Source organism: Meles meles, chromosome 12 (genome assembly GCF_922984935.1).
Source record: "Meles meles chromosome 12, mMelMel3.1 paternal haplotype, whole genome shotgun sequence".
Lineage (NCBI taxonomy): Eukaryota > Metazoa > Chordata > Mammalia > Carnivora > Mustelidae > Meles > Meles meles.
In genome coordinates, this window is record NC_060077.1 from 41,484,672 (window position 1) to 41,502,240 (window position 17,569).

Below are 17,569 nucleotides of genomic sequence, written 5' to 3' on the forward strand. Positions count from 1 at the left end.
TCTCCCCTTCCAATTTCTCTCAACTCCCTTCTCCTCTCCATCTCCCCATGTCCTCCATGTTATTTGTTATGCTCCACAAATAAGTGAAACCATATGATACTTGACTCTCTCTGCTTGACTTATTTCGCTCAGCATAATCTCTTCCAGTCCCGTCCATGTTGCTACAAAAGTTGGGTATTCATCCTTTCTGATGGAGGCATAATACTCCATCGTGTATATGGACCATATCTTCCTTATCCATTCGTCCGTTGAAGGGCATCTCAGTTCTTTCCACAGTTTGGCAACCGTGGCCATTGCTGCTATAAACATTGGGGTACAGATGGCGCTTCTTTTCACTACATCTGTATCTTTGGGGTAAATACCCAGCAGTGCAATTGCAGGGTCATAAGGAAGCTCTATTTTTAATTTCTTGAGGAATCTCCACACTGTTCTCCAGAGTGGCTGCACCAACTTGCATTCCCACTAACAGTGTAAGAGGGTGACATGATTCTTTATATGGAAAACCCCAAAGATTCCACTCCCAAACTACTAGAACTCATACAGCAATTCAGTAACGTGGCAGGATACAAAGTCAATGTACAGAAATTAGTGGCTTTCTTATACACTAACAGTGAAAATACAGAAAGGGAAATTAGAGAATCGATTCCATTTACTATAGCACCAAGAACCATAAGATACCTGGGAATAAACCTAACCAAAGAGGTAAAGGATCTGTACTCGAGGAACTACAGAACACTCATGAAAGAAATTGAAGAAGATACAAAAAGATGGAAGACCTTTCCATGCTCTTGGATCGGAAGAATAAACATTGTTAAAATGTCTATACTGCCTAGAGCAATGTATACTTTTAATGCCATTCCGATCAAAATTCCACCAGTATTTTTCAAAGAGCTGGAGCAAATAATCCTAAAATTTGTATGGAATGAGAAGAGACCCCGAATTGCTAAGGAAATGTTGAAAAACAAAAACAAAACTGGCGGCATCATGTTACCTGATTTCAAGCTTTACTACAAAGCTGTGATCACTAAGACAGCATGGTACTGTCATAAAAACAGACACATAGACCAGTGGAACAGAGTGGAGAGCCCAGATATGGACCGTCAACTCTATGGTCAAATAATCTTCGACAAAACAGGAAAAAATATACAATGGAAAAAAGACAGTCTCTTTAATATAAGGATATTTTTTTATTAATGATTCCATCTCCTTACTAGTTACAGGTTTGCTCAGATTTTCTTTTATTATTTTATTTTTATAGTTTAGCCTTCTTAGGTTTTATTAGTCCAAGAATCTATGCATTTCATCTAGGTTATCAAATTTGAAGTATACAGTTGTTCAGAGTATTTTTTATAATCTTTTTTATGTCCTGTGTAATTAGTAGTAATGTTTCCATTTTCATTTCTGATTTTAGTAATTTGTCTTACCTGTTTTCCTTAAGCCATCTTAAAAATTTTTGTCAATTTTGTTGATCTGCTTGTTCTCTATTTCATTTATTGCTGCTCTGATTTTTATTATCTCCTTTTTTTCTGCTAGGTTTTGGTTTAGTTTTGTTTGTTCCTTAAGTTATAAAGCTAGGTGTTGATTTTAGATCTTTATTTTTTTTTAAGATTCTATTTATTTATTGGACAAATAGAGATCACAAGTAGGCAGAGAGGCAGGCAGAAAGCCTGATGCGGGGCTCAATCCCAGGACCCTGAGATCACGACCTGAACTGAAGGCAGAGTCTCCAATCCACTGAGCCACCCAGGTGCCCCAGATCTTTATCGTTTTTTTATTGTAAGCCTTTATACCTATAAATTTTCCTCTTATCATTCCATAATTTTTGGTGTGTTATGTTGTCATTTCCATTTGTCTCTAAATATTTGTAAATTTCCTTTGTGTTTTTTTTTTTTTTTTTTTTTTGATCCTTTGGCTGCTTTCTAGTTTTATTTCTGTCACTGATTGTTACTGGTCTAACTTTATCCATTGTGATGGGAGAAAATACTTTGCAAGATATCTATATTTTTTAAATCTATTGAGACATAAGTCATGTTCTAATATATGGTCTATTCTTGAAAATGCTCCATGTGCACTTAAGAAGAATGTTATTGAGGAATGTTGCTATTGTTAGGTAGACTGTTGTGTGTCTCTTTTATCTAGTTGGTTTACTGTGTTTAAACTCTCCGTTTACTTACTTGATTCCTGTCTCTGGTTTTTTCTAGCCATTACTGAAAGTGGGGTATTGAAATCTTCACCTATTATTATGAATGATTTCTCCCCTCAGTTCTGTTTTTGCTTCATATATTTGGGTGGTCTGTTATTAGGTATATAAAAATTTATTGTATCTTCTTGCTATTTTGAAACACTTATTAATATGTAATGTGTTTTTGTCTCGTATAAACTTTTGAATTTAAAATCCATTATGTCTGATCCTAATACAGAACCCCTGCTTTTTTTGGTTTACTGTTTTCATGGAACATATTTTTCTATCTTTTCACTTTCAGTGTATTTGTGTCTTTGGATCTAAAATGAGTATATAGTTGGATCATGTATTTTTATCCATTTTCCCAGTCTCTGTCTTTTGACTGGAGACTTTTACTCCTTTACATTTAAAGTAATTATTGATAAGGACTTAGTTCTATTTGTTTTCTATATGCCTTATAGATTTTGACCCTCATTTATTCCTGCACCATAGTATTCCTTTTTGTTTAGTTGATTTTTTGCAGTACAGTGTTTAAATTTGTTTCTCACTTCCTTGTGTATATATTCCATAACTATTCTGGGGTGTGTGTGGTTACCATAGAGATTGGATTTAATATTCTGAACTTATTGCACTCTAATTTTAATATATAATGTACAAAATCCTTACTTCTTTAACAGCTCTATCTCTACCTGTTCTGATTATTGATGTCACAAAACTACATCTTTCTACATTGTGTACCCCAAAACATAAACTAATGATTCTCTTAAATAAATTAATCTCTGAAATCATGTAGAAATCAAAATGTGGAGTTATAACAAAAGTTACAGTAATACTAGCTTTTAGACTAACAATTTTTCTCTTTAGGAAATACATCTGTCTCTAAAACCATGTAGAAAACAAAAAGAATTGCAAATAATTGTTACAATAATACTAGCTTTTATAATTTCCAATGTAGTCTCATTAATTAAGATCTTTATTTCTTCGTGTAGCTTCCAGTTACTGTTTAGTGACCTTTCATTTCACCCTGCTGGACTTGCTTGAATATATTTTGCAGGGTAGGTCTAGTGGTAACAAATTCATTCAGCTTTTGTTTATCTGGGAATGTCTTAATTTCTCCTTCACTTTTGAAGGACAACCAGATAGAGGAGTCTTGAGTGATAGGTGTTTTTTTTTTTTTTTTTCTGTAGTTTGAATCAGTAGTTTTGAATATATTAGCCCAGTTACTTCTGGTCCCAAAGTTTCTGATGAGAATCTACTGGTAATTTTATTCAGTCTCTCTTAAATGTGACAAATTACTCCTGTCTTGCTGCTCTCAAGATTCTCTCTTTGCTTTTGGCTTCCAAAATTTGATTATAATGTTTCTCAGTGTGGGTCTCTTTGAGTTCATTTTATTCATAATTCATTGAGCTTGAATGTTTATATTCATCTATTTCATCAAATTTGAGAAATATTCAGACATTATTTCTTCAGATACTCTTTTTCTGTCTTTTCCTCCTCCAACTAGGACTTCCACAATGTGTATATTGATCCATTTAATGATGTCTCACAGGTCCCTTAGACTCTGTTCACTTTCTTCAATCCTTTTTCTTTTCCCTGGACTCAGTAATTTCCATGGTTCTAACTTCAGTTAACTGATTCTTGTTTCTGCCTGCTCAAATATGCCTTTGTATTAATTTCTGTTGTATATTTAAGCTCTGTAATTTTTTTAGGTTGTTATCTCTTTATTGATATGTCTATTTTGTTCAGACATTGTTTTGTTGATTTTCTCTACCTCTTCCTTTAGTTCTTTGATCATCTTTTAGACAGTTGTTTTAGGGGTTCCTGGGTAGTACGGTTGATTAAGCATCCAACTCTTGGTTTTGGCTGAGGTTGTGATCTCAGTCTCTCTCAAGGTCCTGAGATCAAACCCTGTGTCAGGCTCCATATTCTGCATGGGGTCTGCTTAAATGAGACTCTTTTTCTCCTTCTTCTTCTCCCCTCCCCCTGCTCTCTCTCTCAAATAATCTTAAAAAAAAAAAAAAAAAGAAGACAGTTGTTTTAAATTTTTGGTCTAGTAGATCTACAGGATTTTCTTTAAGCAATAATTTATGTTGATTTAATTTTTTTCTTTTATTTTTTTAAAGATTTATTTATTTGTTAGAGTGCAGGTGCATGACTGTGGGGAGGAACAGAGGGAAAGAATCTTCAAGCAGATTCTGCACTTGTGGGGAGTGGGGAGCCTGACATAGGGTTTATTCTCATGATCATGAGATCATGAGCTGAGCTGAAACCAAGATTCAGAGTCATAATTGACTGAAGCAACCAGGCACCCCTACTTTTTAATTTTAAATGGACCATACTTTTCTCTTTGTTTCTATGTCTTATAATTTTTTTTGTTGTTGAAAAACTGGATATTTGAATCTTACTATGTGGTAACTCTGAAAATCAAATACTCTCTTCCTTTAGGACTTGGGCTTGCTTACTGTTTCTGTTTTGCTTATTGCCTTTTTTTTTTTTTTTTTAAAGTAGGCTTCATACCCATCATGGAGCCTAATGAAGGGCTTGAACTAAAAAATCTGAGATCAAGATTTGAGCTAGGATCAAGAGTCATAAGTTTAACCAACTGACCCATCTAGGCACTCCTGTTTATTGTTTTTTATTTTGATTGTTGTAGGCTGTCTCTGTGCTAAGGACCAGCCCAAAATAGAAACTTAAGATCTTCTCAGGTCTTTTTGAGCTTGTGCCTTTCCCAGGCATCCACAGTCACTTTCTAATTTTCCCCATATACACAGCTACTGATTTTTACTGTCTAGTCTTTAACATCTGCCCCCAAGAAAAAAAGAGAAAAATGAAGCGGAGAGGTATGGACACCAGCCCTTTAAGTACCCTGGAAGTCGTTTCAACCAGAGGGAGAAGGGCTTGCAACAATGAAGAGCGGTTCAACAACAATCACCACCTGCCTCTTTGCATTTTGATCTGACCAGAGCACAGATCCTTGATAGTTGGAAGGCAGGGTCCTTTTGCCCATTCTGGTTCCTCCAAGCTGTAGGCTGGTTGCTCTTGGAACATGTGCATAGCTGCCTGCCTCATGTTTGGGAATGGGAGAAATGGATAGCTGTTACTGTGCTAAAAGCTGAAATTGACCAAAATTAACATCAATCGTGCACCATCCTAACCTCCCCTGGGTGGTTAGTCTTTCAATAGATGTTCCAAAAGAGTTTCAAAAGAGTTACATCAGACAGATTCTGCCAGTGCAGTTGTCTAGGTGAAGAGACAGATTTTGGATACTTCCTGCTGGGCCCGCTTCCCAAAATCCTTTAACTTGCTTTTTGATCTTAATCCTCGATGACATTATTTTATTTTATAAGTAATGTTTACATTATCATGATTGATGGCTATATGGTATTCAATTTTCTAGATCAGGAATGGACAAATTTCTTCTTCATAGGGCCAGGTGGCAAATATTTTTGGCTTTGCAGATCACATATGGTCTCCATTGATGCTGCTACTGCTGCTTTTTCTTCCTTTTCTTAAACTGTTTCAAAAACACAAAATTCTTAGCTCAAGGCTCATTGTCTAGATATACTATAAATTTTAGAGTACATAAAATTTTTCCTCTTATTTGCTACTATAAACATCACCATAATATAAAATATAAAATAGGTAATAGTTATAGTTTACAGAATATTGTAATTCAGTCTTCTGCTTGCAGCCTTTCTATGATTTTAGTGATGACTAGAATTTCCTTACTATGTCAGGAGAATTATTTTTCTACTCTTTATAAATCTTATTAACTTTATGCAAAGAAGTTACAAGATAATTCTTTCAATTATTAATTTAGCACACATTTACTTTGAGCCCATTAAGTGTGCTGCTTCCTACTGGTAGACTACTTGATCAGTGGTTTTAGTAAAAGAAGCCCTCAATTCAAAACAGAGAATATTAGTAACATCATTTAAGCTGTCCTCGTATTGCCTTTTGTAGAACAACTTTAACCTGGGGTGGATTTTAAGTTTGGGGCATTATAAACTTTTTTGAGGAGATGGTGTCCACAAAAATTAGGTAGCAAAAAGTGAAATTTGACATGTTGATCTCCCAAATAACCTCTCTGCCCTTAAGATAACTGCAGGTTACTTTTTGCTATGGAAATACTCCAATTTCTTCCTTCTACCTTTATTTTAAATGACCTTCTCATCGAAACTGGTTTGTAGGACTATTTTGAAGAATACTGTCATGCAGCTGAAAGAAAATGTTAAGTTAGGTCTGCTGAATGGTTTCAGCATGCCGGCAGCATTGTTCTAAAATATATTTTTAAAATTATATGTCAAAAAGAACGAGCTAAGCCTGCTTAAATCCAAATATAGTGATATAGTAACATAGTAAAGTACAAGATAAAAACAATAGGAAACGGTAAATGGCATCTTAAGTATCCATTTGATTAATGGATTATGTCTTTGAGAATAACTTGGTGATGGAGGATAAGCATGGAGTTGTTCTAATGTCCAACACCTTGGTCAGAGAATGGAGTAAGAGACAAAATCTGTCTGCAAAGCCAATGGCCCATGGCCCAGAACCAGGCTATAGATGGGATGTATGTGTATTGTATCAATAAAGGCAAGTCTCCTTAAATTTTGATATACAACTTAGGGTCTATATATTTTTTGTTGTTGTTGTTTAAATTAAAAAACAAGAAATTACTGTGTTTTTAAGTTCCAGATCCTTTAGGAACAAAACTCTTAAACTGTTGTAAATAAATTGTAAAATTTGAGACTATAACAGATGTGTTTGCTATTCCTTAATTTATATTCACAGATCTGAAATATTTGGAAATGATTTAAGTGACTGCTGACTGTGAGGCACTATTCTGGGTACTGTGGATATATTAGTGGACAGAAATAAACAAAATCCCCCGCTGTCATACCTTACATTTTAGTGGAGGAAAACTACAAATTGAAAATGAGGAAATAGATACAGTGATTAGGTCTATGGATAAAGATACGGCCCCAAAAAGGGGGAATATAAATGCTTAGGTCTCGGGGTGCCTGGGTGGCTCAGTCTTTAAGTGTCTGCCTTCGGCTCAGGTCATGATCCCAGGGTCCTGGGATTAAGCCCTGCATCCAGTTCCTTGTTCAGTGGGGAGCTGCTTCTCTCCCTGTACATGTGCTCTCTAACTCTTGTCAAATAAATAAATAAAATAAAAGTGCTTAGGTCATTGTCAAAGTAATGTCTTAGGCTAAGACATAATATTCACTAGGGTGAATATAATATTTGTGCTGAAACCTAAAGAAAATAAGGAATTGAACCATGCAGATATGGGGTTGTGAGGACTTTCAGGCCAAGGATCTCAGGCAAGAGCTGTTTGAGGACCAGCATGGAGGAGGCCAGGTGGCTGGAGTGTGCAGCATGAAGGGATAGCAGTACGAGTGACATCAGAGTGTATCAGGCCCAGACTGGGACACTTGTGGACCACATAATGGTTTGGCTTTCAACAGGTAGATTTGGAAGTCACTGAAGGTGGATAAACAGAACAAAGGCATAATCTCACTTATGAAGTGCCATAAGAGGGTTGTATGGAGGAGGCAGACAAGGGTAGAATCAGGTGAAGCACTTAGGAAACTTTTGAAATAACTCAAGCAAGAGGTAATGATGGTTTGGTCCTTGATACTCACACCAGAGGTAGTGAGAGGGGCTGGCAGGAAAGATGTAGAAGTGAGAGATCGACAGGAGTCTTGGATAACTTTATTGTTTAATTTTTTTTCTTTACTACTTAACTCTATCTACAAAAATCTACAGCAAATACTGTAATTCGATACATGTTTTCCCTTAAGATTGGGTAAAAAGATGCATGCTATGTCTCTTTCTGTTTATGACTGTACTAGAGGTCTTGGCCAGGGCAGTAAGACAAGATAGAGTAACAGTGTTTTAAGACTTGAAAGAAGAAATTAAAATGTTATGGTGTTATTGTGGTTGATATACAGAGAATGCAAAAGAATCTACAGATAAATTATTAAATACTTAGAAGTATATCCCCCAAGGGATATGTAAGATGCAATAAAGAAAACTATAAAATTATAATGAGGGAAATAGCTGAAGAAATATAGGGATGGGGGAGACATAAATCATGTTTGGGGTGGATTGGAAGTCTCAACATTTCAAAAGTTGTCAGTTCTTCCCCCAAATGATTTATAGATTCAATACAACCCTAATGAAACTCTGAATACTTAAAAAATCATTTTTGTTTTATTTTTGGAGGAACTCGAAAACCTGATTCTAAAACATAGGAAAAAATGATAAACAGAAAATAGCAAAGAAACTCTGGAAGAGCCAAGGGGAGAGGACCTCTTCATCAAAAGTCAAGATTTACGCTTTAATTATGGGAATGTGTGTGGTCCTATCTCAGAGAGAAAAAGCAAGTGCAATAGAATAGAAACAGATCTATGAACACTTGATTTATGACAAAGGCAGACTGTAGAGCAGGGAGAGCAAGGTGGTCTTTTCAAGAAATGATGCTGGAACACTTGGCTATCCATACCAAAGGAAAACATGAAAGAAACCTAATTCTATCCCACTTAATGCACAAAAAATCAATTCATATCAGCAGTAATGTAATACAGAATATCTTCATAATCTCCAGGTTAAAAAAGACATTTTTAAAAAACAAGACAGCAATTAATCAAGACCACAATGCATAAACTTGACTAAGTTTTTGAAATCAATGAATGACAACCTAAAGAGAGGAAAAAAGAAAGCCACCTTGTGAAAATCTTTTTTTTTTTTTTAATTTTTTTTAATATTTTATTTATTTGACAGAGAGAAATCACAACTAGGCAGAGAGAGAGGAGGAAGCAGGCTCCCTGCGGAGCAGAGAGCCCGATGTGGGGCTCGATCCCAGGACCCTGGGATCATGACCTGAGCCGAAGGCAGAGGCTTTAACCCACTGAGCCACCCAGGTGCCCCTGAAAATCTATTTTGACACATTCATCAACAAAAGGCTTGCACCAAAATCTGTAAATGTCTTAAAAATTAATAAGAGAAAAAATAAGAATCTAATAAAAAAAAGAATGGCATGGGATGTGAACAGGTACTTCACAGAAGAGAGTGCCAACAGGGCTAATATACATATAAATAGTATTTTGAACCTCATTAATTATGGGGAAATACAAATTAAAATCAAAATTTTAAAACTGCAATGGTATTAGTATGAGTCCACCAGATTGGCAAAAATTAAAATGTTTGATGATACCAAGTGTTGGCGAGGAAGTGAAGCAATCTGAATTCTTATACTCAGTTAATGAGAATATAGATTTATAAAACCACTTTGAACAGAATTTGGCAGTTCTGATTACAGCTGAAGATATACCTAGAAAGATATAGAGGGCGCCTGGGTGGCTCAGTGGGTTAAGCCGCTGCCTTCGGCTCAGGTCATGATCTCAGGGTCCTGGGATCGAGTCCCACATCGGGCTCTCTGCTTGCAGAGAGCCTGCTTCCCTCTCTCTCTCTCTGCCTGCCTCTCTATCTACTTGTGATCTCTCTCTATCAAATAAATAAATAAAATCTTTAAAAAAGAAAAAAAAAAAAAGAAAGATATAGAAAGATACACTCTGTTCCTAGAAAAGGATTTCATAAGCTACAGAAATATGTTTATATGCACCAGGATACATGCAAAAGAATATAGAGTGAAATGTTCAAAAAAAGGTCCAAACAGGAAGCAATCAATACCCACCAATGATATAATAGATAAGTACAGTGGTATATTCAAACCGTGGGCCTTATACAGCATCGGAAAGGGACTATGGAAACACAACAGCATGGATGAATCTTAAAGGCATAATGTTAAATAAAAGAAGCCAGATCCATTGTAATGAGTAGTGCATCATACCATTTGTATATATTTCAAAAAAAAGGTAGAAATCTATCATACATGTTAGAGATACAAAGGTAATACAATTGTGAAAGAAAAACAAGGAAAGGAGTCCCTTAAAATTCCAGAGTGGCTGTGGCCAGCAGGCAGAAGGCAGTGATGATTGAGAACGATCACCTCGAGGAGCTGGTTATTTTAGGTCTTGAGCCAGAGGTTCTCACGTAGATTGTGGTTTTCTCGTCATTTGCCGAGCTGAAAATTTGTATTTCATGTACCGTTCTGGCTATTTCTTGTATTTTAAAGCAAAAATATAAACTGAGGCTCAAAAATTAGAAAATTCCTTCAGTGTGACACAACTAGTAGATGACAAACCTGGGATTTGATCACCATCTTACCTGCTTCAAAGCACATGCCTTTCCCAATATATCATTGGCTCTTAAATTATGGTCCACGATTCATGGCCCATACAAGAAAACCACGGTGGCACTTACGAAAAATGTGCATTACAGAATTCCAGACAAAACTAACTGAATCAGAAATTTTGTGTGTTGGATCCACAAATCTACATTTATCAAGTTTCAGAGGACTCTGAGGCACAATGAAGTTTAAAGGGACCGCACTGAGTCACACTTAACTTTTCTCCAGGGGAAGTGACCAATAATCCATCCCCTCTGAGAATCTCACATCTTTCTCTTCATTCTAAGAAGGAAAATTATTTTGACAGTTAAAAAAGGAAGAAAGAAAGAAAGAGGTAATCTGGAGCCAAAAGCAGGAGTTTGGAGCAAGTAAAAACTGTTTCTGGGATTCTAGGGTTAAAAAAAATGAAATGGACGAGAGCAAGAGACTCAAATAGTGTTTGGGGCCACATATTAAGTTTGGTTCTGGCATGAGAATGTTTTTTCTGATAAGCCTTGTATATACTGTAGTGTTCCTGTGTCACAGAAGGAAGCTGGTCCCTTATGAATTTTCTTTATTTTCATATGTCCCCTTGGTGTTTAATAAATTTTCCCTGAGTATTACAGCTTAACCTAGCTATCCTGAGGTAACCACAGAAAGAACTATCAAAGGATAAAAACTAAATTAAGAAGGTTCTTAAATGTTGCCTTCCTGCCTCCCACCAGAGAGGACTCTGCCTCTGTTTCAGTGCCTTCCCCTCTTTGCACTTGAGTGACCGGACTTCCTTACCAGACAGCTTGTATGTGTGTGTATGAGTGTGTGTGCACCTGCATGCGCTTATACACACATGCACGCAGCGAAGAATCTGGAGTAAAGACTGGAAGAAGAGATGGAAAAGAGTATCATATAGAATTGAAGATGAATCACTTGCAAGTACGGAAGCAGGTGAAATGTGTATGTATATGGATGAGAGATCCAAAAGGAGTTCCAGCCAAGCAACTGAAAAATTCCAGGTGATTTGAATTTACTCTTGGGTTGAGTTTCTGTGATCACAGCACCACTCAGAGGTCAGGTCACACTAAGCATGGCTTTTTCAGCAACCTCTAACCAGAACTTGAAAAGATAATCAGGGCTCCCCAGAAGACAGTGGGGTGCCCTGGTAGCACCATAATTGGTGAGAGAACACCAACACAGATGAACAAAAGTGGTGCAGAGTTGTGACTGCTTGTTGGCTGCCTTCCCCTTGCTGGACCTGTAGATAGCGCAGCCTGAGACCAGCCCAGTGGTTCTATGGATCGCAGCCATGCTTGCTATGACTGTGCTGAGTCTGTGCACCCTTAGGTTTGTGCTTGGGAGCACATCAACAAGACAACATTTTCACTTGATAGAAATACTGCTTTCACTAAACCGCTTGAGTAGAAGCATCCTTTCACAGTGACCAAATTATGTCTTGTTTTGGGTAACTATAATAGCATATGCTGGTTATTGTGCTCACAGGAAAAGAACAGAACAATTTCTTCTTTATTCCCAGAACATTGGTACAAAGCATGAGCAAACAATTCCGAGGTTGAACTTTATATTCTTAGATGTAGCCTATGTATTTGTTTAAAAGAGACCATTTTCTATGTTTATAGGCTTTTTCCAAGAAGCAGGGATAACCCATATTGTATTTTTCTCCAATCTGAAAATGATTTAGGATTAAAAATAACTTCTGGGGCATCTGAGTGGCTCAGTCAGTTAAGTGTCCAACTCTTGATTTCAGCTCAGGTCATGATCTCAGGGTGATGAGACTGAGCCCCAATTTGGGCTCCATTCTGGGCATGGAGTCTGCTTAAGATCCTTGCTGTCCTCTCCCTCTGCCCCTACCCCCACTCACACACACACTCTCTAAAAATAATAAATAAATAAAACCCAAAAAACAAAAAAAATTTAAATTAAATTAAAATTAAATCCATACATACTTTATAGTTTGCAAAACCTTTCAGGAATATTTTCATACATTTCATACTCTACCTCAACACTGTGAGGTAGAGTTTATTATTCCCACAGTATACTAAGGAAAACGTGAGTCTGAGACTTTAATGAATTAGGCTGAGGTCACTTGAGTTGGACGAGACTGAGTTGGTTAGGAACCACATTTTATTATAGGTCCTCAGTGCTTTAGTTTTATTACAACTCTCTGTATACACACGCACACAGCAGTTTTTCAGGGACATGCCACTCTGTTCTCCAATGCCTGCCACAATATCTTGGCATTTGGCTGATTGAAATGGTAACTAACCTAGAAACACGAAAATGTCAGATAGGACTGGGACTTTAAAATGATCAGGCAGAATTATTTGAACATGCTTGACTTCTTAAAACTGGAACTGCCTTAAAGTGCAGCCATGATGGAGAACCACCATTATCTTTTCCTCAGTTTGATAGTAGGTTACCATTAAAAAGACACTTGTCTTTCGTATTTCTTATAGCATCTACTGCTGCTGGTCACGGTAAAGTGAATGCATTTGGCAGACCAAGGATCAGGTTCTGGTCCTGCCACCAGCAATATTTTCTTGACACAGGAATATAACATCTCTGAGGCTGTGCTTCCTGACCTGTGAAATGGAGGAAATAGCATCTGTCCTGCATATTCATTGAAACTACGTAGGACAAATTAGACCATACATGTGACACTATGTTTCAGTTGTGAATTGTTGCGCAAATATGAGGCATCATCTCTCAGCGTGAAATGTATTCTGGGTGATTAGATGTGACCCATTGTGCTTCATTATGAATATTTTAATATAGGTGTAAGGACTCTTTTAAATGTCAAAAAGATAGATCATGGGAAGAACAGGCCAATTTTGAAAGAACTTAATTCCCTTTTGTAACTCAAGTAAGAAAAAATGAGCCAGTGGGCTTTATGAGTTTTAAAGGCAAAATAGAAAATTGAGATCTGAAATAAACATATGAATTAACTCTGAAAATAGCCAAATTAATTTTTATAAAAGTAGAATAAGAGATCTGACTTATGTAGACTAATTTTACTGAAACATAACATTTTTAAGTGCTAACCAATTTTCTAATATTATAAATAGAAAGTCCAGTAACAATACAAATTTGTTTGTTTTTCCAAAACAAAAGATTTGGGTATTTTTCCAGTTACAAAAACAAGGAAGCTGTAGATGACAGAGCTATAATGGCACAATCTCACTTCTGATATGTGCAATGATCCTTGAGTGAATCACATGATCATTTCCTTGCCTCCCTGACAAATCTGTAAGAAAGAGAGGAAACAGAAAGACTGAATTAGCTCTACAAGTGTAATATAGCCAGCAACTGTAAAGTACTCAATGCAGACTTTTTTCTTGAAGGAATAAGACTACTATAGTTATAGGAAATTATTTGTCATAGGAAAATCCAGAGCATTCAACTTGATTTTGTTACCTGCATAGTCCTACACCTAAGAAGGTATCTCTACACCAAAAACAATCTGTTAGTTGGAAGTAAAGTCAAATAAATTGATCTACAGATAAGACCAAGAAGTGATAATTCAGGGATCTAACATTTGTTGCTTTTTTTGCCCCTACACGATAGTATGTGACTTCTGCTTTAGGCTACCATATACAATAACACAAGGACGTATACAGCTGGGACCAGCAGCACATTCAGGTACAACATCCTCCCTGGTATAATTGCACACTGGTCAGAAGTCTCTAGTGGCCTATTTCAGGATTTCATATCATTCTGTCAAAATCTATAGCCAATGACTTTAATAAATGTATAAGTAGTTATCAAAGACATATTTTATACAAAGTTGGCAACAATTGTATTTTAAGTGGCAAATGGATAGAAGAAAATTGACAGTTCAGAATTATAATCTGAAATAAAAAATAAAATTAGACCACCAATAAAAATAAAGTCTTCCACTATAGTTATGCAAATTAATGGCATGAAATAGTATGAGAAAGCCTGGTTTAACTACAGTCTTAGGAAATGCCTTTGTTCTTCATATTTCCGTATGGAGAGATCTCCAACATGCTGACATTACTCCCATGACCTATTTTGCTGGTGGTTGACAGTCATTAATTCAGGAATTAGATCTTCTAAATGTGTAAGTGCTGAAAGTCATTCTTACTTCTCCATCCCAGGTCATGGCAAACAGTAATTAAGGGTAAGTTCATCTACTCTACGAAACCAAATTCTTCATAATTACATTGTCCCAATACCCAGCATCACAAGAGCCAAGTACAAGCAGTAGCAAACCCATTGTATCACACACTTAAGCCACATACTCTAATTTAGGTTGTATATTTAATAAATTTCCATTCATATGACTTTTGTCAATGATAAAATTTTTCAATTTGTTCAAAGTTATGTGGGCAAAAAGTGTTATTGTGTTCCCTCAAAGTCAGATAACTGTGTAATATGAAACAACTTAGAAGTGTTAATTTTTTGCCGAGAATATAGGTGATATAAAGTTAGAGAATAATAGTGGTTTTTAAATATGTAAAGGAGGGGCGCCTGGGTGGCTCAGTGGGTTAAAGCCTCTGCCTTTGGCTCGGGTCATTATCCCAGGGTCCTGGGATCCAGCCCCACGTCAGGCTTTCTGCTCAGCAGGGAGCCTGCTTCCTCCCCTCTCTCTGCCTGCCTCTCTGCCTAGTTGTGATTTCTCTCTGTCAAATAAATAAAATATTAAAAAATAAATAAGTAAATATGTAAAGGACTCTCTTTTATATAGGGATTATTCTTTGTAACCTCAGAGGGAAACAGATTTCTATTAAATATAGAAAAACATTTCTAGCAATTAAAGCAGGGGCAATAAAATTTATTCAAGAATCTACCAAGATCCAATTATAGTGCAAGGTACTAAAGATACAACAGTGTTCATGCCCAGCATGATGCCTTCCCTCATGGAGCTTGCACTTCAGAAGGAATAAAAAACAGGTGATTATAACCCAGTGTCATGAGTACTATTTTATGGAAAGTACAAGGATATTACTGGAACACCTGCCATGGAGTATGTAGCTGAGTCTAGGGCATCTGAGATTTGTGATTTTAAAAAGGTCACCCTGTCTGTCTTATGAAGAGAGGGAGGCACAAGAAGAAAGGAATACAGACTGAGTACGTGGGAATAGATAGATGTGGAGAAGTGTAGAATATTCTTATATATCTCCATCACTGGAAATGCTGAAAGACCGTGCAGTAAGAGAGGTTATATATAAACTTCATGTGTTGACTAATCATGTAGTATTCTCTAAGGATATTGCTGCCTCTAGATTCCTTCACTGCCCAGGTTGGTCCAGTTGAATAGAACTGGGTGAGGCCATTACTCATTGAGATTGGAAGTGTTAAAAAATGTTCAGCCAAATGAAATGTAACAGCTGTGTTTTTTTCCCCTTTAAGTACCCAAATCTGTGGCGAATTTCTGATGTGGAGGTGGTGAGGATTGACTTCAGTACGAAGAGATGAATTTTTTTTTGACATCTCTATTTTCAAAAGAGTATCATGACTTAGAATTTAACATTTCCTGGAGAACATTTAGAGCGGGCATTGGTATTATCAGGGGCCATTAGAGATAACTGGAGGCAATCTGCTACAGTTATGGCTGGTGTTTTACTTAATGGATAATCTTTTATCTTATCAAAGCAATATACAGATATATTTTAACAAATCAGATTAACCAGAATACTTACCAGTAAAATCAGCATCTCCTTCCATCCTCAAGTCCTATTCCCTGGAGTCTTTCATTTTTTTTTTTTTTTTTTTAAGATTTTTTATTTATTTATTTGACAGATAGAGATCACAAGTAGGGAGAGAGGCAGGCAGAGAGAGAGAGAGAGGAGGAAGCAGGCTCCCTGCCAAGCAGAGAGCCTGATGCGGGGCTCGATCCCAGGACACTGGGATCATGACCTGAGCTGAAGGCAGAGGCTTTAACCCACTGAGCCACCCAGGTGCCCCTGGAGTCTTTCATTTTTAACTCTTTCCATCATTTCTTCTGGCATTCTTCTAATATTTATTCTTTACTTATCTCTTTTAGAAATTATCTGTTGACTTAAGTTATAATTGATACAAATTTAAATTTATTTTCATACCCCAAGGTTTAATTTCATCCTCTGTAAAAGGTAAGAAAACAATTAGCATTCATCTGCTAGCTCACGGCGAGGCTCAAATGAACCATGTCACTGCTACTGCTTCAAATCCGCCTTCCAACCTCAGAACCATTGTGCATCCTCCCCTTTGGCCATAGAAGCTCCCCAGGTTTTAGCAGGGCATATGGCTGCCCAGTTCTTTTTGAAGTCTACAGTGACCATGTGACTGTTTCTCCAATGCATGAGCAAGGAGTATCACCTGCTTAAAAGGAAATGTCACCACTCCAAATCTTCCTTTCCATCCTTTCTAAAAGCTGGAAAGCAAATATACTGCTGTACACAGCTTTAACACAGAACAAAGACAACACCTTAAAACACAAGGCAGCCAGATAGAAGGATTCTTAGCCCCTGGATGATCCCAAGAAGCATAATTGTTCCCAACAGCATTATATTAGCAGTTTCCACTGATGTGGGTCACTAATGAAGAAAATACGATGTTATCTTTACCATGTTTTCTTATAATCTCTAGACTCTTATGTGACAAAGGTTTATATATTCTTTTGAACCACTGTCTTTCAAAGTATCTTTGTTAGTACCTTAGCCTATATACTATTGAAAACGCTTTGTACACCTACCAAGTTCTAATGTTCAGTTATAATTTGTATCATTCATATATAGTCATTCACTGTGTTCTACCAAGTTCCCATCTCAACTAAAAGTTAGAGCAAGTCAGCCATGCAAATTAGCACTGAACTAACAATTTACTAAATAGATCCCTTGTGGTTTTAAAGAGTTAATGCAGCTTCTAAAAGTACCTACCCAAGCTTATAGTTTAAGTTCTGGAAGGACCTGGCTCATTATAAACTAGTACTTTTTAGTTTAAAGATTTTGATGATAGTTTTATATATCTAGCTATTTGGATGAGAATAGCTAAAGAATTCAAAGGCAATTGGTTGTTCAGTCTAGCAAACAGGAATTGAATAACCAAAATGCATATAGCACTAACTTAGTAAATCTCTCTTAATGGGGTAGGAGCAGTTATCTCCTGGGAAAAGATGAAGAAATAGAGACTTTTGG